Here is a 24,314-nt window from a genome sequence, read left to right on the forward strand (position 1 = left end):
AGTGCCCAGCGAATCTTAATCTACGTTGACGTATGGTTACACTGATTGGTGGGATTTTTGCATGCAATTCATATTTTGTGGGGTGCTCTTTCCATGAGATGTTAAGGGCTGCTCTGAGCATGCGAGTGTATGCACCATCCAGGGCCTTTTCTAGTGATGATGTCAAGGTCCATGTAATTGCCCCATATACAAGAACTGATTCAACAGCTGCTCTAATTCTAATTCAACAGCCACAAAATTGGAAGCACACAATAGTCTAAAATGTCATTGTATGCTGTTGCATTAAGATTTCCCTTCACTTCACTAAGGAGCCTAGTCCGAACCATGAACATTAGTCCCAGACCATTATTCCTCCTCCACCAAACTTTACAGTTGGCACTATGCATTCGGGCAGGTAGCGTTCTCCTGGCATCCGCCAAACCCAGATTCATCTGTCGGACTGCCAGATGGTGAAGTGTGATTCATCACTCCAGAGAACGCATTTCCACTGCTCGAGAGTCCAATGGCAGTGAGCTTTACACCACCCCAGCCGACGCTTGGCGTTGCGCATGGTGATATTAGACTTGTGTGCGGCTGCTCGGCCATGGAAACCCATTTCATGAAGCTCCCGACGAACAGTTGTTCTGCTTACGTTGCTTCCAGAGGCAGTTTGTAACTCGGCAATGGGTGTTGCAACCGAGGACAGACGATTTTTATCCGCTACGTGCTTTCGCACTCAGTGGTCCCATTCTGTGAGCTTGTGTGGCCTACCACTTTGCGGCTGAGCTGTTGTTGCTCCTAGACGTTTCCACTTCACAATAACAGCACTTACAGTTGACCGGGGCAGGGAAGAAATTTGACCAACTGACTTTTTGGAAAGGTGGCATCCTATGATGGTGCCACGTTGAAAGCCACTGAGCTCTTCAGTACGGTCCATTCCACTGCCAATGTTTGTCTATGGAGATTGCATGGCTGTGTGCTTGATTATATATACCTGTCAGCAATGGGTGTGGCTGAAATAGCCGAATCCACTAATTAGAAGGGGTGTCCGCATACTTTTGGTCATGTAGTGTACATACATACATATGTACATATAAGCACACCTATACAAACACACATACATAGATATATTATGTACTTGTAAGTACAGTACTTGTAAAAGCTATTTTATATTTTAAGTTTTAACCTTAACCTATAAGCAATCGACTGGTTTTCCAACTGGCCGGATCATCAACTGGGCACCGTTTATCATCGAGGTTTCGATCCTTTCAGCCAAGAACCTCCAAACGGCGGATCCACAACCCTGAATGCAGGGCCACATCAGTAGATTACTCAACATCAATGGTCCCACAACCTCAAAGTTGTGTCCAGACAGTTAGTCAACATTGCAATGCAATATCCTTATTCAAACTTATCTAATAATTTAAAATCTTTACACAAACTAATAACGTAATCATAAATTACTTTATATAACAATCTACTTAGCAATAAATACTGCACCCAACAGACATGCCCATTACACAGCACCTCCATCCAACCATCAACTCAAACTGCCATTCAAATATTCAAACTGTTATCTTCAACGGATTCCACCAAGCTAAGTAAACACTAAGTTACACGAATAAACTAAGTTGTCAGAATGAGTTTTTGTGGCAGCAGAGTTGAGGATATGGTTTTGTGTTCGGATGCGGAGTGCGGTCAGTTAGTTCAACAGGGATCTTTCTGTGCTCAATATTTATTTGTTGTGATTCATGTTGTGTTCATAAAGCTTCATGATTCATGCTATGCTCACAAATGTTTCTTTTGAATCCTCCTTTGGTTTTAAGTTGTACGAGTCCTTCATGTGTATGAGCCTTATCAACAGTTGGATGTTAATGGGCAAGACAAAAAAAGGAGGGGAAGGGGATGATGGGGGGTATACAAAGACTAGAGGGAAAAAGAATAGAGAACAAAGAATAGATTTTGGATTTATAAAGTTTCTCCAATATCTCCCGTTGATGAATCACCCCCTGACGCTTCGGATCCCTACTCACTCCTTATCCGGAGGGAACTATAGGTGTACACCGGAGGGGACTATAGGTTTTCACGCCGTCCCTCCGTCCGTCAGTCTGTCCGTCTGTCCGTCCGTCCGTCCGTCATGCAAAGAACAGTTTTCCGGACTTTTTTTTTCTAAACTCTTAAAGCTAATGATTTCAAACTTGGCACATGGTTTCCTCATGATAAGCTACAGATCGAGTTCGAACTTCACGACGTTTCGATCATTTTAAACAAAGTTATGGCACTTTGAACTTTGGGAATTCTGATAATTCTGATGATCCTTAACTCAGTGCCATTTTAAGTTTTAATTTCCTTTAAAAAGGATTTTCTCTGCAATAATAGGACCGATTGAGATCAAATTTTCACCATAGGAGGGACTCGGTCTGTAGAATATTTTAATGGTAATTATGACGTCACACGTCACAGGTCACGTGGTTCGGCCGCCATATTGTTTTTCGTGAAAACACGAAAACCCCTTTTTCTCTGCAACGGCTGAACAGATCGAGGCCAACCTTTGCAGGCAGAATCGCATACCCACGACGAACAAAAAAGTCAGCGAGCATGACGTCATGCGTCACATGGTTTCAGAGCTATCACGTTTTTAAGCATGAACCTTTAAAACCGAGCTCCTCCATCATTTTTTTTATCCAATCGAGAGGAAACTTCACACATCTGTTCAGCATGTCAATCTACTAAAATGTCCTTTTGGAATTTGCGATATGGCACGTGGTTTGACAGATATCGTTAATTAAACGAAAATATTGAAAAAATGGATATCTTGATTTTTATTCCAGAGTTCTCCTCAAGCCGCACCGCATGCCCTCAGCCTCGTCTGTGAACGTCAAAAGCGCGACACAGCGTGCGCTTTCTGGAGGGGCGGAGCCAAGCCGAGCAACATATATATACACAATTACACATTGATCATTGATCGTGAACCGGAAAATATAATAAATTACTGATATTTAGCGACTCGAAAAGTTCTTTATCAACAATGTATTTTCTCGTGCTTCTGCTGACCTGTCTGCAAGATGTATAAATCGAAGTCCCAAGTGCGAATCACAGGTGAGCCCGTCCTGAGGTAATTAGCGATTGGGAACGATTCAGAACCTGTGGGTAAATAACCCTTGGTAATTTCCACAACAGTTTTCCAGATGACAGACTGCCGGTAGGGGACATGTATTGCGGCGCAATACTCAGAATGCTTGTTTTATTAGTCCCCTACCGGTGTACACCGGAGGGGACTATAGGTTTGCACTCCATCCCTCCGTCCGTCAGTCTGTCAGTCCGTCAGTCTGTCACGCAAAGAACAGTTTTCCGGACGACAGACTGCCGATAGGGGACATGTATTGCAGCGCAATACTCAGAATGCTTGTTTTATTCCTATCAGTCTCACTCTCGGCCTCGTCTTGGATCACGTGATGTTTCTCGGAATTAGTAAAACGACTCGGACGTTGCTTTGTTCCCCCGGAATACAAAGCGAGAACAGAATTAATATGGAGTTTTTGAAACAAATTAAAACAAAATTATAGTTTAAATCGAATGCCTTGGTGAGATGTAAAACTGAAGCCATCGAGCGTATTTTACACCGCCCTGTATATATACAGCTGACCTGCCCTGCGATATCAAGCTTATTGTCCCCCGTCGCACCGCGGAGCGAAAGGGGGACTATGGTTTTCCCCTCCGTCCGTCCGTCCGTCCGTCCGTGCGTGCGTGCGTGCGGGCGGGCGTGCGTGTGTACGTGCGTGCGGGCGGGCGTGCGTGCATGCGGGCATGCATACGTGCATGCGTAAGCGAAGGACCGCATTCGAATTTGGTGTGTGGGTGCAACCCACGTCAAAATCCAAGATGGCCGCCGCCATGTATGTCTGATGCCATGTATGTCTGAACCTTGTGAGCGGAATATCTTGAAAAATAAGCGAAGTACCAACTTCTAATCTGGTGTGTGGGTGTATCTCGGCATAAGGAAGAACCCTATTGAAAATTGGGTCGCCTTGTCAAAATCCAAGATGGCCGCCACCATATACATGTCTGAAACTTGTGAGCGAAATATCTTGAAAAATAAGCAAAGTTCCAACTTCTAATCTGGTGTTTGGGTGTATCTAGGCATAAGGAAGAAAGCTATTGAAAATTGGGTCGCCACGTCAAAATCCAAGATTGCCGCCACCATATATATGTCTGAACCCTGTGAACGAAATATCTTGAAAAATAAGCGAAGTACCAACTTCTAATCTGGTGTGTGGGTGTATCGAGGCATAAGGAAGAAACCTATTGAAAATTGGGTCGCCGCGTCAAAATCCAAGATGGCCGCCTCCATGTATGTCTGAACCTTGTGAGCGAAATATCATATCATAGCATGTTTTCTGCGTCTTCCACTTTGTCACGTCACATCACTTCCCCGACGGCGGACCTAGGCGTAACGCTTGTTAATATTAGTCCCCTACTGGTTACACCAGTGAGGACTACAGGTTTGCTCTCCATCTGTCTGTCTGTCTGTCTGTCTGTCTGTCCGTCCTATGGTTTTTAGCTCACCTGGAACGAAGTTCAGGTGAGTTTATGCGATGGCGCGTTGTCCGTCCGTCAGTCTGTCCGTAAACACTTTAAACTTCTCTGTAACCGCTGATGGGATTGGACCAAATTTGGCGCAAATAATATTTGTTATGTTGTGACTAAGGTTTGTTCGCGGCATTCAAAAAATCTGGGTCCAAGGGGGTTTACCGGAGTCAAAGTGGATCCAGGTTTGAACCCCCAAAATAGGCATTTGCTTTTTCCTCTGAAACTGCACACACTATTTTGATGAAACGTGACCACAACCCGTGATGCACCAAAGTTTGTTCATGGCATTAAAAAAAATCTGCCCCTTTATGGGGTTTACGGGGGGTTTCCCCCCAAAATTGGTATTTGCTTTCTTCTCATATTAAGTCTTATGATTATGTTAGTATGATTCTACATGCTGCCCTGTCTTCTCGCAACCACTGAAATTGGTTTAAAATACCTTTAGTCGGTGCAGTATACTGTTTATTCTACCAGGTGAGTGCCAGGGGTATTGCCCCTATGTTAAAGACTATTTTCCATATCCTTTGACATATTCATTTGACCAGTTAGATCAATTGTTAGATATCAGTTAGATTTGACTTACATTTATAATACAAATTATTCTTCCACAATTAATTGACCTAACTAAAGATTCTGCAACCCAAGGGAATTTTGGTATTTTTCTATAATTTTAATGTTAAATAATCTGCAATGGTATGTTTTCATTATAAACCAAGGTAAAAATTTTCATAAATTTGTCAAGGACTCGATTGTATCTTGTGAATTATTATTATTATTATTATTAAAAACCTCGGAGCAATCAACTAGCTTTGGACTTTGTTTAAACGTATTAGTATTTAACATCAGTTAATTTACGTATATATTTCTTAGGGGAATAGTTATGGTGGTTATTTAGGATACTGGGTATGAAGGCATAAATTGGAAAGTGTTCTGTCATATCTGATAGAACAATCCCTGATTCTACAGGATATGGTTGGGAATTAGTAAAAAAAAAAAACATTATCAACGAGAAGGGCACTTGGTAGATAGTGGGGCAGATATGAATATGCGACAGAAATGGAATGATGTGTTCACTTCTGACAGAAAGCATGAAAAATTGCATACGGATATACAGTCACATGAAAAAGTAAGTACACCCCATCTAAAGTTTTGACTTTTTCAACATATTTCAACATACAGCTATTTGATTTTCATTTCAACAATATTGATAGATAAAGTTGATATAATATAACAAATATCATGTAACATTTACATTTTGTAGTCCATTGTATAATTTAAATAAACATAAATGCAAATTTCACATGTGGAAAAAGTAAGTACACCCTTGGCCCTAATAGGTGGTATTGCCCCCCTTTGGCAGAAACAACCTCAAGTAGGCATTTCTTATAACTGTCTACCAGTCTCTGACATCGACTGAGACAAATTTTTGCCCAATCCTCCATGCAGAATTCTTTCAGCTGTGTGATGTTTGAGGGGTTTCTTGCATGCACAGTTCGTTTCAAATCCCCTCACAACATCTCGATGGGATTTTGATCCGGGCTTTGAGTTGGCCATTCCAGAACCCTCCATTTAATTCTTTTCAGCCATTCCTTGGTGGATTTACTGGTATGTTTAGGGTCATTGTCATGTTGCAAGGTCCACCTTCGGTTGAGATTCAACTTTCCGACAGATGGCCTCACATTATCCTCAAGCACCCTCTGGTACAATGAAGAATTCATAGTGGATTCTATGATGTTGAGCTGCCCAGGCCCTGATGCAGCAAAGCTGTCTCCAAACCATAATATTTCCAGCACTATGCTTTACAGTTGGTATCAGGTTCTTGTGGTCAAATGCTGTCTTTGGTTTTCGTCAAACATGTCTTCTGGTACTGTGGCCAAATAGCTCGACCTTTGACTCATCTGTCCAGAGCACATTGTTCCAGAAGTGCTGGTCTTTGCCTAGGTGTTCATTGGCAAACTTTAGTCTTGCCCTGATGTTCTTTCTGGACAGAAAAGGTTTCCTCCTGGCACACCTCACATGTAGATCAAATTTGTGCAGCCTCTTTTTAATGGTAGACTCGTGCACTTTGACATCAACAGTGGCAAGAGCTACCTGTAGGTCCCGTGATGACATTCTGGGGTTCTTGGAGACTTCTTTCAGCATTTTGCGGTCTGCTCTCGGGTCGAACTTGCTTGGGCAGCCTGGCCTGTACAAGTTGGCAGTTGTTTGGAATCTTCTCCACTTGCAGATGAATTTCCGGACAGTCTTTTTTTTTTTCTTCTTTTTTTTTTGTATACTGAATCGAGGCTCGTGAAAGAGCTAACATTTACTTCACAAACAAATCAACCAGACAAACAAAATACATAAAAAGAGGGAGCGGAAAACAAGATGGGGAGAGAAGGGGAAGCACACAAACACAACATTTGAGAGCAGGGAGATGTGTGGAAGGGAGATGGCTTGGGGGGAGGAGGCATGGGAAGGGGGGCGGGGGGGGGGGGGAGGGAGAAGTATAAAAGGACACCAAGAAGCACAAGCACAAGCACAAGGACACCAAGGACTTCCAGGACAGAAGTTGGTATTTCAAAAAAGTGGAATTGGGGTGAAATTAGCGGGGGTAGAAAAGATCAAGGTTTTGGATGGGGGAAGATAAGAGATGGTGGTGAACAGCTGTTTTAAAGACCTGGAGGGTGGAGTGGGATTGAAGAGAGTGAGGGAGTTTGTTCCAGAGGTGGGAGAAAAGAGGAATGAAGGAGTGAAGGTGAGCAGAGAGTCTTGATTTTGGCAGTTTGACCATAAGAGGGTTGCAGGCAGATCTTGTGCGACCTGTAGGAATATTTGCGGGACAGAGCCCAGAGAGAGCTGGGGGGGCAAGGCCAGAGAGGAGTCGGTAGAAGACGGAAAGACCACCAACCTGCCTGCGGTGAGTGAGTGAGGCCCTTGGAGTTAGCTTCATCGCGGGAGATTCCAATGAGTCTGAATGCTTTGGTTTCAACAGCGTGAAGACGAGCTAGGTGTGAGGCAGGAGCACCAGCCCAGAGGGGAGAGCAGTATTCCATTGAGCTGCGGATGAAAGCCTTGTATGTGGTGAGGAGCTCAGGTGTGCCAAGGAAGGACTTCGCACGACGGAGGATGCCCAGTCGGCGACTGGCTTTGGAGGCCAGATTTGAAATGTGGTTTTCCCCGGAAAGATCATGGCAGATAGTGAGACCCAAAAGCTTGAGTGACAGAACTTCTAGGAGAGGATTATTCAGAAAGTGGATGGGAGGGTTGTCCAGTCGGTCTTTTCGGAGAGACATCGTAAGAGTGTGAGATTTGTCAGGATTGAAAGACATGTTCCACTTATTTGTCCAGTCTGTGATTTTGTCCAGGTCTGCAGAGAGTGAGGAGGCTGCAGACTGCCGATCTGAGGGATGAAGAATGGAGCGACAGAGAGTAGATTGATTGATTTAAAATTGTTTGGAGATCTTTTTCAATACCTTCGCAGACTCGTAGGCATCTATAACCTTCTTTCTGAAGGCCTCAGAGATCTCTTTTGATCTAGGCAGGGTGATGCCGCACACTTCAGCAACAAAGAGCAAACCAAACTAAATGTCTGAGGTTTAAATAAGACAGGTTCCTCCAAGATCCTCTCTAACGATGTTCTAATCATTTGCACCTGAGGTGGTGCACCTGATTCTAATTTTAGGTATTTGAAGTAGTGATAAATGTAGGGGTGTACATACTTTTTCCACATGTGAAATTTGCATTTATGTCTATTTAAATTATACAATGGACTACAAAATGTGAATGTTTAATGATATTTGTTATATTATATCACCTTTATCTACCAATATTGTTGAAATAAAGATCAAATAGCTGTATGTTGAAATATGTTGAAAATTCAAAACTTTACATGGGGTGTACTTACTTTTTCACGTAACTGTACATTTCAAAAAGCATGTAGATTTAAAGATTTAAAGAACGGTCGAAACCAAGTCCAGAAATATATCACTGAATATACAGATTTGACCACAATTTGTCATATTATTTAGATACAAGTTTTTATAGATTTTGATGAGTACCGTATATCTGCTTTGCAACTATATTGACCAATTTTATTCTAGATATTGCGCACTTACACTGGAGCAATGTGACTGCATGGCAATGTGACTTCTGCATGTTCCCTGTGCGTGACAACGAGTGGATGCCCTCATTAAACAAGTTTGATTTAAATCCCTTCAGCTGTTCTCAAGTGTCACATTTTTACCAGGCATGACAGGTTTCACATCGATCGGTGAAGCGGTTTCAGAGAAGGGTTTTTTTTAAGTATCAGCTTTCAAGCTAATATAGCTGCCATACCACATGACATATGACATCAAAATGTACACTCTGCATATGTATGGGCATGGGATCACGTTTGTGAAGTTTCGTGCAAATCAGATAGGTTCGTTTTTCTATCCAAGGCGGCTGCCAAACCATGTGACCTACGATGTCATAATTTTCAACTATATGCAGCAATGGTGTTGGATGTGTAACGTGGTCCTCCCAGTAACTACCTGGTCTCGGTGACCCCCGGACCGTGGGAGGAACCCCGCCAGAAAGATATATGATTTATACGCTTTCGCAACATAATCAATATGAAAGACACAAACAATTCAAGTCAATAGGAAACCCCCACACCAAGGATCCGGATTAATGGATAATATATTCCCAATCAATCAACAATAATCAACCCTCAATCAACAACATTACTAAGATGTAGACTCATCAACAATATCTCTAAGATGGCCATCTTATATATTCCTCCCTTGAGCACCACTCACGACTCCCTCCATGGTCAATGTCTCTCACAATGTCTCTGTACTCCTGTAGTTCGATCTCCGCACGTGGGCGGTTGAACGGACCCTTCCTGATGGGCTTCCACCGTGCACGCCCCGTACCGGGAACGGCTGCTGCCGCGGACACCTCCTCAGCAGCCCACCGAGGTCGGTGCTCGTGATCGCGGCTTCGGGGCTCGCAAAGCGCGCGAGGCCCAAGGCGCCTGCCGTACGCGTCCTTGTAGACGTTGAGGTAAATGGTGCCGGACGCTGGGTTCCGTGCAGGAACCCATGGCAATTTGACGCGTAACCGGTAATTACCCCGCGCCGGTAACTCCTCTCGCCAGACGGGCTTTTCAAACTCAGCGTTCCCAACGCTGATCAATATCGACACCGCTCGCGTCGGAGCTGGGCGAGGAAGAAGATGGCCGCTTTCTCCCGGACCTTGTGTCTTTTTTTTCTTCCGGTTCACCATCCCGTTTCCGGTCTCCTGTTATCAGGAGCGCCTCTAACCATTTAACCACAACAACCTTTAATAGAATAAACATTAATAAGCAATGACCTGAATAGTAATTCACATAAATCCGGAATCCGTAACACTCCCCCCCTTCAAGAAAGAAAGTTTGAACGCAGCGAAAACTTTCTTTGCAGGCCAAATTTGATAAACAAACAAGATAACTCACACCCCAAATCATCAGTTCCCCCGGACACAATTATCACATCTCAAAAAACAAAGCAACAATATTTCACAAAACCCCCAGAGATTCCAAAGGTAATTCACTCTGGACCAAGCGTCACACTTCTAGTTTCTCTTGAATGCCGGTTAAGGGGTGGTGACCAAAACCCCAAAGTTAAACAACTCGATAGCACTTTTTCGGGAGGCCAAGCTGAGTATACACTACATGGACGCCTTAAGGAATGTGGAGTTCACGGTTAGTCCGGGGAGGAAAGTTCATTACATGGACGCCTTTAAGAACGTGGAGTTCACGGTTAGTCCGTGCAGGAAAGTTCACTACCTGGACGCCTTCAAGAACGTGGCGTTCACGGTTAGTCCGTGTAGGAGCCCAGGCTCGGCGGCTCCGCCGTATATAGTGCTTCAACTTCTCCGGACTCCTAACAGTTACGGTGGGACCACTTGACCCAGTAGTCACCTGACTGGCGGTCTCCGTCTCGGCCAGTGCTCTGACAATCATTCTTTCGGGGGATGCCGTAACTCTGGGAGCCTCCATAGTAATATCGGCTGCTGCCAACACCAAAACTACCGCCAAATTGTCCTCTTCTGTAGACCTCTCGACGCCTACGAAATGCCTTCCCTACGGTTATGGTCCGACCCTCCAAATCTTTACCATTCCAATTCTTCTCTGCCTCTCTGGCGTCTTTTGCGCTTGCAAACGTGACAAAGCCGAACCCTCTTGACTGTTGCGTTTCCCTGTCTTTTACCAACCGCACTTCCACCAGCGGCCCATATCTGTTGAAGACAGAGGTCAGAACTGCTTCCTTTGTTTTGAAGTTCAGTCCCCCTACAAATAACTTGGTACTTTTGTCACCATCCCGAGCTGGTGTGGTGTTATTTTCCCTGCTGGGCTCTTTACCAACCCCCGGGTTACCATAAACTTGACCCCCGGTCAAATCATTCCCGATAACCACAGATACTCCCTCTACAGGAAGCGTGGCTTGTAAACTGACGGTGACCGGTCCTGACACCAAATCGGATTCCAAATGGATGACATGAAGTGGGGCACTAACACAGCCACCAATCCCTTGCAACCGAACACTATCACCAGTTGCTGTACTCTTTGACAATGGCAAAATGCCTTCAAGCATTAAGGATTGATGGGCTCCTGTGTCCCTCAATACCCTAACAGGTCTTGGGTTAGTCAAGTCTCACTCTAGTGAGACAAACCCCTCATAAATAAATGGTTGGTAACTCTTCTGTGGGCGATTTCTTACGTTTGCCATCGCATTCGGAGTTGTACTAGTCGGACTCCGCTCTGGGTTGTCCCTTTTCATGAGGTAAAAACTGGACATCAAGTGTCCAGGTTTTTTGCAAAAGGCGCAAGTAGGCCCAGAGGAAAAACTCGTGGTCTGCCTCGGGCCCCCCCGGGAAATAAGTTTGTCTTGGGCCCGTAGCCCCCTGATTTCGAACAGTTGGGGTATCAGAGTTGTCCCCATAATCCTCTCGAGGCAACCGCTATGTATTGTCGTTCTCTGCACCGGGTGTTCCATAACTCCTCTGTTGAAGTCTAGGCGAGGAGGTAGGTTTGTGGACCCCTATCCGGTGTGTTAAGGCATAATCATCTGCCATGGTGGCTGCGTCCCACAACTTCGGTACTTTCTTTTCCTGCAGGTACACTTTGATGTCCTCGTGGACACACTGTTGAAATTCCTCCACCAGGATCAAGTCACGCAATGCTTCGAAGTCGTTCCCGACTCCTTTTGACTCACACCACCGATCAAACATGTTTTCTTTCACTCTGGCAAACTCCACATGGGTCTCACTCTCCCTCTTCCTGGAATTCCTGAATTTTTGCCGGTAAACTTCAGGAACCAACTCATAGACTTTGAGGATGTGCTTCTTCAATACCTCATAATCTGCACATTGGTCCATTGGTAGCGCCGAATAAATCTCGTGAGCTTTACCCACCAGCACACTTTGCACTAGTATGGTCCAGGCCTCCTCCGGCCAGTTTAACTGTCGAGCCACTTTCTCAAAGTGTGGAAAAAATTGAGTGACTTCCTTTTCACTGAAGGGTGGAACCAGCCTCACATGTCTGCCCACATCCCAGGTGTTCTGGCTAGGTGTCGACCCCGTCAGCAAGGGTGGTACCTCTCCCCGTTCTCTCATTAAATCCAGCTCCTTGAATTTAATTTCTTGCTGAAGCGCCAGATCACGTTCCTTCAACTCCCTTTCGGCTTTTCTCTCCTCTGCTTCGAGTTCCCTGGCAGCTCTCCTCTCCTCTGCTTTTCTCCCTTCTAACCTTTTCTGGAGTTCTCGTTCCACTCTCCTTTCCCCTGCTTGTTTCTCTTCTCTCCTCTCTTCTGCTTTCCTTTCTTCTTCTGCTCTTTCCTTTTCTGCTTTCCTTTCTTCTTCTGCTCTTTCCTTTTCTGCTTTCCTTTCTTCTTCTTTGATCCGTTCCTGGCTCCGTAATTGCAACTCCAGTTTCCAGAGCTCAACGTCTTCTGGTTCTTCGGGTAGCCACTGCCAGGCTAACTCGTCCCATGTTCCTAATCCCACCATAGATTGTATCACCGTGGTCTGCAACTCTGCCTTCCTCAAATTCGTTCGGACCTCCAAGTTAAAATGTTTGGCCAATTTCAAGAGGTCCGCTTTTAGTAACGCTCGGAACTGTGCCTCACTAGGTGTTACCGCAAAGTTCTGTGCAACAAACGCCATGGTGACTATCGTTAACACCTGTTAACCTTCACCCAAGACTTTACCACAATTTCTCAAAAATTTACCAATTAATAATTAATTTTAAAAATATTAATTAATAAAAATTATTATTTTATTATGTTATACAATTTTAGATCCCGGAATTCAATTGGACGAGCCCCCAATTCTGTTACGTGGTCCTCCCGGTAACTAGCTGGTCTCAGTGACCCCCGGACCGTGGGAGGAACCCCGCCAGAAAGATATATGATTTATACGCTTTCGCAACACAATCAATATGAAAGACACAAACAATTCAAGTCAATAGGAAACCCCCACACCAAGGATCCGGATTAATGGATAATATATTCCCAATCAATCAACAATAATCAACCCTCAATCAACAACATTACTAAGATGTAGACTCATCAACAATAGCTCTAAGATGGCCATCTTATATATTCCTCCCTTGAGCCCCACTCACGACTCCCTCCATGGTCAATGTCTCTCACAATGTCTCTGTACTCCTGTAGTTCGATCTCCGCATGCGGGCAGTTGAACGGACCCTTCCTGACGTGCTTCCACCGTGCACGTCCCGTACCTGGAACGGCTGCTGCCGCGGACACCTCCTCGGCAGCCCACCGAGGTCGGTGCTCGTGATCGCGGCTTCGGGGCTCGCAAAGCACGCGAGGCCCAAGGCGCCTGCCATACGCGTCCTTGTAGACGTTGAGGTAAACGGTGCTGGACGCTGGGTTCCGTGCAGGAACCCACGGCAATTTGACGCGTAACCGGTAATTACCCCGCGCCGGTAACTCCTCTCGCCAGACAGGCTTTTCAAACTCAGCGTTCCCAACGCTGATCAATATCGACACCGCTCGCGTCGGAGCTGGGTGAGGAAGAAGATGGCCGCTTTCTCCCGGACCTCGTGTCTTTTTTTTTCCCTCCGGTTCACCATCCCGTTTCCGGTCTCCTGTTATCAGGAGCGCCTCTAACCATTTAACCACAACAACCTTTAATAGAATAAACATTAATAAGCAATGACCTGAATAGTAATTCACATAAATCCGGAATCCGTAACAGATGACATTTGTAAACTTTCGCATCGATAAAGTGTAAGCAGTTTCTGAGATATAATTATTTAATATTTTCCTCAATACAATATGGCTGCCATGCCATGTGACCTATGACGTCATCATTTTCAACTATATGCAGCAATGGTGTTAGATGACCTTTGTAAAGTTTCGCATCGAAAGGGTAAGCAGTTTCTGATATATAATTATTTAATATTGTACAAAGTGTACATTGCATGGCCTGTTTGCACTGGGATCCCAAAAGGAAGTGCCTTCGGTCCAACAATTTTCATCTAATTCATCAGTGACCTGCCGGGCACAACACTGAACCGCTTCCGGATGTATGCTGATGATTTGAAAGTCTATGGTCCAGCCTCTGATGCTGCAGCTGCATCCATCATTCAAATTGATCTTAACCATGCAATGGAATATGGTTCCATGCCTGGCAGCTTCCCTTTAATCTCAAAAAGGGCAAGGCCCTTTTCCTCTCTCTCAACGACACTTCACACATCCACCGAACCATTCGCATTTCCACCCTTTCCAGCCTTCGTTGCTGCTCCACGTTCATTACCCATGTCTCGCTCCCATAAATCATAACACCTCTCACACATGCAGCATACACCTTTCCCTTCAGCTTCAACGACACTCCCCTCCTCATCAGCACGCCACTCAGTTCCCGAAACTTCTTCCATGCACATCTGACTCGAGCAACTGTTGCCGAGTCTGATCCACCTTCTCCATTCAGCATGTCTCCGAGGTAGCAAAATGTTTTCACACCTTCCAGCTTCATGCCGTCTCCAAGATCCAACTCAACATTTCCTCCATCTGCAGGTCCCTCTGTGCACACCTTACATTTGAATGTAGCTGCCACACTGGTTAATGACCCTCTCAGACCACTACATTTTTGATTAACCCACTCAGCGCACATTGTACATTGAATGGAGTTCACTCCGACACCCTTCCTGCACACAGCACACGGCCACTTCCCAGTTCTTTCCACCTCACCACATGCTTTACCACTTGCCATTACCTTTGTCTTTCCGATATTCACCTTCAGACCTTTTAATAATAATAATAATAATAATTCATTTATTTTGTATAGCGCTTTTCCAGAAGCCCAAAGGCGCTTTGACAGAGTGGAAAACATAATGCATAACAATACATGAAAACAACAATTGCAAAAAGACAAGAATCAAGAAAACAAACAGCAGCGATATACGGCATATATATAAGACAAGAATCAAAAAGACAAGACAAGAATCAATAGGGAAATATTTAAAGCAAAAGGAGGGAGAAGGAGAAGAGATAGTCAGGGGTTAAATGCTGTGGGTTGAATGTTGAATGCAGCGTTGAACAGGTGGGTCTTTAGTGATGTTTTGAATGTGGTGAGTGAGGAGGAGTCTCTGATGGTGTGAGGTAGTGAGTTCCAGAGGGTGGGAGCAGCGATGGAGAAGGCCCTGTCCCCCCAGGATCTGAATTTGGTCCGGATGGAGGGGGTCAGGAGGTTGGTACCAGCAGAGCGGAGGTTGCGGGTGGGAGTGTGTCTGGAGAGGAGGTCAGCCAGGTAGGATGGGGCCAGGTTATGGAGGGCTTTGTATGTCAAGAGGAGGATTTTGTACTGGATTCTCTGGGGGATGGGGAGCCAGTGAAGCTTGTAAAGGACGGGGGTGATGTGGTCACGGGTCCGGGAATGAGTGAGTAGACGGGCAGCGGAGTTCTGAATGTATTGGAGTTTATTGGTGATTTTTGAGGGTGAACCACAGAGGAGGCTATTGCAGTAGTCCAGACGGGAGGTGATGAAGGCGTGGATGAGGGTTTCTGCAGCCGTGGAGGAGAGGGATGAGCGGAGACGGGCAATGTTTTTCAGGTGAAAGAAGGCTGACTTTGTGATCTGTTTAGTGTATTTGTCGAAGGAAAGGGTTTGGTCAAAGATGACGCCAAGATTCCGGATGTGAGGGGAGGTGGATACTGGGATACCGTCGATGTTGAGGGCAAAGTTATGGGTGGATTTTGTGAGCGTTTTTGGGCCAATGATGATTATTTCAGATTTATCACAGTTAAGCTTGGGGAAGTTGATTTGAAGCCAGGATTTTATTTCAGTGATGCAGTTTGTCAGGATAGAGTGGGTGTCGGTGGAGACGGACTTGGTGGAGATGAAAAGCTGGATGTCATCGGCGAAGCAGTGGAATTGGAGACCATGACGGCGGATTAAGTGACCGAGCGGGGACAGGTAAAGGATGAAGAGGAGGGGGCCAAGAACTGAACCTTGGGGGACACCTTGGGGGAGGGGAGCAGTGGGGGATTTGCAGTTATTGATGGAGATGAACTGGCATCTGTCAGAGAGGTATGATTTAATCCAAGAGAGGGCAGTGCCGGTGACGTTAAAGGTGGATTCAAGTCGGGTGAGGAGGATAGTGTGATCGATGGTGTCAAAGGCAGCGCTGAGGTCGAGGAGGACGAGAATGTTGAGGTTGCCAGCGTCAGAGGAGAGGAGAAGGTCGTTGGTGATTTTGAGGAGAGCAGTTTCAGTACTGTGGTTGGAGCGGAATCCGGATTGGAATGTTTCATACAAGTTATTGGCAGAGAGATGATGTTTGAGTTGAGTGGCTACAGCGCGTTCCAAAACTTTTGACAGAAAGGGTAGGTTGGAGATGGGTCTGAAGTTGTTTAGGGTGTCAGGGTTTAGACCAGGTTTTTTTAGAATGGGGGTAACAGCAGCAATTTTGAGGGAAGGTGGGACGATGCCTGTAGACAGGGAGGAGTTTATTGTTGCAATGATAAGTGGAGAGAGAGCAGGGAGGGAGGCTTTGACAAAGCTGGAGGGGATGGGGTCAAGAGTGCAGGTGGCAGTTTTCATTCCTATGAGGAGTTCAGAGAGGTCAGTAGGAGAGATTGGGGAGAACCGAGACGGGGGATGGCAGGACAAGGGGGGGCAGGTGGTTGGAGGGGGAGCGGGTGCGGCGGTGGTCAAGCTGTTGTAGATGTTGTCAATTTTGCGTTGGAAGAAAGAGAGGAAGGAGATGCAGTTGTCTACTGTGAATGACTGGGTGGTGGTGTTCAGGGGGCGGAGGAGTTTGTTTATTGTCGAGAAGAGTGCTTTTGGGTTTCCGGAGCCAGAGTGGATAATTTGAGAGTAGTAGGCAGAGCGGGCGCGGGAGAGGGCATCTTTGTAGTGTTGTATGTGGTCCTTGTAGGCTTGGGAGTGAACTGTGAGACCCGTTTTATTGCGGAGTCTTTCAAGTTGGCGAGCACGAGTTTTCATCAGGTGGAGTTCAGGGGTAAACCAGGGAGCAGAATGGGTGAAAGAAACTGTTTTGGTTTTTACAGGCGCAAGCTGGTCAAGGCAGGAGGAGAGAGTGTGGTTGTAGTAGTCAGTGAGGTCGGAAGGGGTGTGGAGGTCAATGAAGGGAGAAGTGGACATTTTTTCAGAGAGGGTGGATGAGAATGAGGTAGGTGAAAGAGCGTTTAGCTTACGGAAGTTGATTGTGCGATAATGCCTTGGTGTTGGGGCGGGGATGTTGATGGTCAGAGTGATGGCTAAGTGGTCAGAGAGGGTGAGGTCGGAGCCATAGAGATGGTGCAAATTTAATCCAGTGGAGCAGACAAGGTCCAAAATGTGACCACGGATATGGGTAGGAAAGTCGACATGTTGAGTGAGGTTAAAGCAGGTGAGTAAATCAGTGAAGTCAGTGGTTATTGTGGAGTCAGTGGAGTCCATGTGGATATTGAAATCACCAAGGAGGAGGATTGAGGGGGAGAGGGAACATAGCTGGGTCAGAAAGTAGGAGAAGTCAGACAGGAATGATGGGTGTGGTTTGGGAGGGCGGTAGACGACAGCCATGACTGACTGCGTGTGACCAGAGAGTTTTAAAGCCAGGTGTTCAAATGATGGAGCAGATGAGATGGAGATGAGGTTGGTCTTGATGTCTTGACGGTGGATAACGGCAATTCCACCACCTCGGCCCTCCGAGCGTGGTTTATTGACGTAGGAATATCCATTGGGTGTGGTGAGGTTGAGTGTGTAGTAGTCCAGAGGTTGTTGCCAGGTTTCGGTGAGACAGAGAAAGTCCAGTTTGTTATCCAGGATGTATTCGTTCAGGATGAGGCATTTATTGTTGAGGGACCGGGTGTTGAACAGGGTGAGCTTGATGTTGTTTTGAACAGCAGGGATGAATTCAGGTGATTTAGCCAGGGTTCGTAGGCAAGAGGTGCGATCGTGTGGGTTGCTGTGACCAGGTGCGCTGGGACGAAGAGTGAGAGTGCGCTGAGCCGACCAGAGGACGGGGATGGAGTGACCTGATTGCAAATAAACAAACTTGCGACCGGAGCCACGGTGAATGTACCTGGGTCGTCGGAGGAGTCCATTTGATTTGATGGCAGAGATGCATGATGGGGTGGAGCGGGTATTGAGCAGAAGAAGCCTTGCGGCGGAGTACTTCAGAGCCATGCCAGGCAGGAGCGAAGGGACGAGTACGAGGCCAAGGTCGAGGAGGCAAAGCGGCAAACGCAGCGGCAAACGCAGCGGCAAACGCAGCGGCAAACGACTGCAGCCGCTAATCAAGACCACAGCGGCAAACAAGGCCACAAGGCCACCAAGACCACAAGGCCACCGGCAAACAAGGCCACGGCCACAAACAACGGGAGCGGGCCTTTCGATTCCGTATTCTGTACCATCAAAAGCAGATTCCGTTATCCAGCCGGAGAACACGCGGCACGTGCGGGTGTGAAAAGGCAGGACAGGTGTGAGATGTCAGGTCAGAAAAGTAGAAGCAGACCCTGTACATCCATCCAGTCGGAGAAGCGGCGAATATGCAACGCCAGCGTCCTCTCGCAACCGAACCCGTTTGTCTCCATACATTCCTTCCACTTTTTCATATTTTCCTTCAGTCCATCCATACTTTCCGCAATCAACACCAGATCATCTGCGTACAACAACTCCCATGGTAAACCCTCCTTTACGTTCTGAGCCAGCACCTCCATCACAGCTACAAATAGTAGTGGACTTAGTACTGACCCCTGATGCACTCCCACCTTCACCTCAAACTCACCACTGTTCCCGTCCTTCGTCCTTACAGCTGTGCGCGCTCTTTTGTACATTGCCATCACGACTCTGATCAACCATTCCTCCACTCCTAACTTCCTCAATGCCCATGTCACTACTTCGTGTGGAACCCTATCGAATGCTTTCTCCAGATCAACAAACCCAAGAAACAACTTCTTCCTCTTCTCCATGTACTTCTCCTGCAACTGCCTCACAATAAAAAGCATGTCTGTCGTTCCTCTTCCTGGCATAAATCCAAACTGCATTTCATCAATCTTCACTTTCTTCCTTATCCTCCTCTCCAACACCCTTTCCAATACCTTCATTCTATGCTCAAATAACTTTATCGCTCTATACGAGCCACATTCCAGAGGGTCACCTTTCCCCTTGTATGGAGGGACGAGGGTACTCAGTTCCCAATCCAATGGAATGCGGCCTTCTTTCACCACCACATTACAGATCTCTGTCATTCTCTTCACACCCCAACTTCCTGCTGCCTTCAACATATCTCCCACAACTCCCGTCGGCCCTCCAGCTTTTCTACTCTTCATTGCTTTTATCGCTTCCTCAACTTCCTTCTCAGTTATCTTCTCTGCCAGTCCTAAAACTGGGTTACTCTCTATGTTGCCATCCCATTCATTCTCTGCATTCAACAGCATTGCCATATATCTATTCCATCTTCCTTTAATTCCATCTGGGTCCACAACGATTTGGCCCACTTCATCCTTCAAGCAACTCACCCCCATCACATCACACCTCTCTTTCGCTATCTGTTTTGCAATCCTGAATACTGCTCTCTGACCCTCTTCCGAATCCAAGCATTCTTCGAACATTTTCCTACATGCCTCCTGCCCCTTTGCTACATCTTTCTTTGCAGCCTTCTTGTCTGCCTTATAACTTTCATGCTCTGCTTTTTCTGCCCCCGTACCCTTCGCCTTCTGCCAATCCTTGAACTTCTTCCTCTTCTCATCAATCCTCTTTCCAACTTCATCATCCCACCACCATGTTTCCGAGTGCCTCGGTCGTCCTTGTGTCCATCCACATACCTCACCAACGGCTCCCATCAGACTATCTTTCATTGACATCCAACCACTTTCCAGCTCAACCACATCATCCTCTACCCTACTCAGCCTCTCTTTTAATGCCTCCCTTACTGCCACCTCTTTCAACCTCCACACCTTCATTCTCGGTTGGTACTTCACCAGCCGAGCTCTCCTCGCACCTTTCACCCTTATGTCGCAGACAACCAAGTGGTGCTGTGAAACAGCCTCCTCCCCCGGGATCACCTTTGTGTCCCGGAGGTGCCCCCTATCTCGCCTACACACCAGCGGGTAGTCAACGGTTGTCTTCGACCCACCTGACGTTTATGTAACAAGCTTATTATCCTCTTTCTGGAACTGAGTATTACAAATCAACAAATCAGCTCCATCAGCAAACTCCAAAATCCTTTCACCTTCTCCATTTCTCACACCATATCCGTAACCCCCATGAACTCCCTCAAAACCGTCCATACTCCTTCCCACATGTCCACTTAGGTCTCCTCCTGCCACAACAACTTCCTCATCTTTCACGTTTTCCATCAGCTTCTCTATTGCACACCAGAACTTGTCCTTCTCTTCATCGCTCCGACCAACCTGCGGAGTATATCCCGAGATGACTTTCACCAAGAGCTTTCCAATCATCATTTTCACCATCATCAACCTATCCCTCACTCCAGTCAGACTCACCACACTGTCTACAAACTCCTCAGAAAACAGGACACCAACGCCATGCACGCCCTCCAGGCACCCTTGCCACACAAACTTGTATTTCTGTCCCTGCCTACCCTTCACCATTCTCAGACAACTTCCCTTCCATCTCGTCTCTTGCACACAACATATATCCACTCTTCTTCTGACCAATACTTCCACCACTTCTCCTCATCTCCCTGTCATTGTCCCTACATTCCATGTCCCAAACCTCAGAAACCGATCTCCACTTCGGGAATCAGACGTTTCCTCGTCATAAATGGAGTGATTTCCACACTCGCTTCGATCGGGTTCCCCACCTTGAGGTTTGACGAGAGGGAGTGGGGTCCCCCACCGGGTGCTTCAGGCTGTACCCTGCCCATATGTAGTTGTAATTGTCATGGTTCTCTTTTTGAGGCAATGTTTTTCTGGCCGGATGCCCTTCCTGACGCCAACCCTTTTAGTCGCCTCTTACGACACACAGGGATACGGTGTACCTATTCTAAACCGGGGTACACACCGGGAATGAGAAGGTAAAATAAAGTAAGGATATTTTACAACACATAATTGGTGTTGTCATGGGTTTGGTTGTGGTTGTTTTTGTTCCTTTCGTTTACTGTTACATTGATTTGAGAAGTATTACTATATTGTTCCGGTTTAAGAGGCCCTGGGAAGACGCATACCAACACATACAGGAGCCCCAGTGTCGTTATATCTGTGGTATTTTGTCCAGCTAAATTACCTCCACCCCACCCTTGCATCAGTGGAAAGGGAAATGTGTTGTGTTTGTGCAGAAGATTTGAACCCCTTTGTGACTCTTCTCCATCTAAATCCTCCCTGTCTTCCTCTCTCTTATTGTCTCTCTCTCTCCCGATCTCTCTCAATCTCTCTCTGCACCTCTGCAGTGCATCCATGCACACCTTGCAACACTCAACATTACTCTCGACATTACACTCAACATTACAAACACCACTACAAAACCAAAATTACAAAACCACCTTTACAAAACCAATCAACCAACAACATCATGAGGTGGTGCAGACCCACGCAGCTATTACAAGTCTAATCAACCAAGTACATCACAACGCAGCCTCCGGTGACTCCGACTCCGACTCCAGGACTCCAGTGACTCCAGGATCCGTGCCTCCAGTGACGATGTCGATGACCGATACCCTGCCTTGGTCGGCGGCAGCACTGCGGGAGATGGGCTCACCCAATGAGCATCGCATGGATACAAGACTGACCACTAGGAGGCAGCCATCCATGAAGCTAAAGCCGCAACAACGCCCCTCCTAGGTGTCATATCAACATAAGCCTGTAGTTGCTTGCGCATCTGGGGAATTCATGAGCTCCATTTTGCCAATGTGGAATCTCAAAGACCACTTGGCCTTCCAAGATGGTTTTGCATCATAATAGTGTACCTGCACTGAAGTTGTGCACCTGATATTCGATTAATGTCCTTCACCTACATTTTACGGATTGTGACTAAATGAACAAAAAAAAACACCTTTTTGATCATAACTTGAATAATTATCCTTCGATTTTCATGATGTTGAGTTTTATGGACAGATTGTAGATGTGGACACATTTTCTTCTTTTACACTCTATCCATAAATGTTGAAGGTCAACGTCATATGACAGCCCGAAAAGAATATGGCCATCATTGGATCGCGGACCAAAGGTAAGTTTCCGTGATTTCACATATGTAGTTTTACCTCGCTGTTGATTTTTGGCCTTGTAAAAACCCAAAGTAGAAAGAGAGAAACATGGGAGTCATAAATCTGGTGACATACTTGGCTGAGAAGTTGGGGTACAAAGTTACCCTTTGAGGATTGATGGCAGATAATTTCTAAGAGAATAAATCCAACTGAAAAAAGGAGGATAAACATGCAACCTGCATACCATAGAATCGTACTTTTGGGTTTTGGAGCCACAGGATGCTGGTGAACTGTCTGTGAAGTTGTATGTACCCCATGAGCAATAACCTTTATTGCCCAATAACCACAGCTCTTACAAGACAGTGATCTGTTCGAACATTGTTTCACTTTGCACTTTGACCAATCATAACTTGAAACACTTTCATGGCCCTTTGGCACCAGACCCACTGTAAATGGAGTTAATAAAACTCCCTGCATTACAGTGCCCAAGTCTGTGGACCACAATGCACACATTGTGCAGAAAAGGAGCAGCGCCACCAGTTTTGGGATATTTAAGCCTACAGAGATTAAGGTAAGTTTTTGCTACTTATTTTTATCCTTTTTCATCTGATAATTAATGGTTACAACAAAATCAGATGAACCTTGGCTGCACCTGGTTTCATCATGGTCCTCGTGTGTATCGACAAGAATCGTCCTTTGGTTAAAAAGCTCTAGGTGAGTGAAAGTTCTATTTTACAAAATGATAGCATTTACTACCAAAGATTAAAACTTCAGCGAAGAAGACACACAAGCTCGTCAAAGTGATGCAGAAGAAAAATGTAAAGAAAAACCACCAATGCATTTCTGCAATTCTTCCTCAAACTTGTTCACACCTGAGAACTGTTTGGAAACGGGTACCATCTTTTCTGGGAGAAAAAAGTAGATATGCACAACATGTTCAAGCATGTGTTGTTATTGTGAAGTGGAAACGTCTAGGAGCAACAACAGCTCAGCCGTAAAGTGGTAGGCCACACAAGCTCACAGAACGGGACCGCTGAGTGCTGAAGTGCGTAGCGTGTAAAAATAGTCTGTCCTCGGTTGCAACACTCACTACCGAGTCCCAAACTGCCTCTGGAAGCAACGTCAGCACAACAACTGTTCGCTGGGAGCTTCATGAAATGGGTTTCCATGGCCAAGCAGCCGCACAAAAGCCTAAGATTACCATGCGCAAGACCAATCGTCGGCTGGAGTGGTGTAAAGCTCGCCGCCATTGGACTCTGGAGCAGTGGAAACACGTTCTCTGAAGTGATGAATCATGCTTCACCATCTGGCAGTCCGACGGACGAATCTGGGTTCAGCAGATGCCAAGAGAACGCAACTGCCTGAATGCATAGTGCCAACAGTAAAGTTTGGTGGAGGAGGAATAATGGTCTGGGCCTGTTTTTCATGTTTCGGGCTAGGCCACTTAGTTCCAGTGAAGGGAAATCTTAATGCGACAGCATTCAATGACATTCTAGATGATTGTGTGCTTCCAACCTTGTGGCAACAGTTTGGGGAAGGCCCTTTCCTGTTTCAGCATGACAATGCCCCCGTGCACAAAGCGAGGTCCATACAGAAATGGTTTGTTGCGATCAGTGTGGAATAACTTGACTGGCCTGCACAGAGCCCTGACCTCAACCCCATCGAACACCTTTGGGATGAATTGGAACGCCGACAGCGAACCAGGCCTAATCGCCCAACATCAGTGCCCGACCTCACTGATGCTCTTGTGGCTGAATGCAAGCAAATCCCTGCAGCAATGTTCCAACATCTTGTGGAAAGCCTTCCTAGAAGAGTGGAGGCTGTTATAGCAGCAAAGGGGAACCAACTCCATATTAATGCCCATGATTTTGGAATGAGATGTGTGATGTTCGGGTGTCCACATACTTTTGGTCATGTCGTGTATGTTCAGAGAGACGACCCTTATCTCATATCTGACATTGAGGGCTTCCATCCATTGTTGGGCGAGTCGAAGCAACGTGTCCAAGGTCGAGTGACCTGGTCTGAAACCAAATTGGTGATTGTCTGAAACTGAAACCGAAACATTGCAGTCTGAAACCGAAATGAGGCTGTTGGAGACAAGGAC

At 46.1% G+C, this 24,314-nt stretch overlaps 1 protein-coding gene across 1 annotated transcript in view; it reads left to right on the forward strand.

The window, feature by feature from the left end:
• Nucleotides 1-22,602: 22,602 nt before the first annotated feature.
• LOC137413384 (uncharacterized) overlaps nucleotides 22,603-24,314 on the forward strand; it is a 43,727-nt gene continuing 42,015 nt past the window's right edge. The window contains exon 1 of the mRNA XM_068098785.2: nucleotides 22,603-22,781. The gene's annotated coding sequence lies outside the window, so the exon portion shown is untranslated. The remainder of the gene's footprint in view (nucleotides 22,782-24,314) is intronic.

This window comes from Myxine glutinosa, chromosome 6, assembly GCF_964187855.1.
Source record: "Myxine glutinosa chromosome 6, kmMyxGlut1.1, whole genome shotgun sequence".
Classification (NCBI taxonomy): Eukaryota; Metazoa; Chordata; class Myxini; order Myxiniformes; family Myxinidae; genus Myxine; species Myxine glutinosa.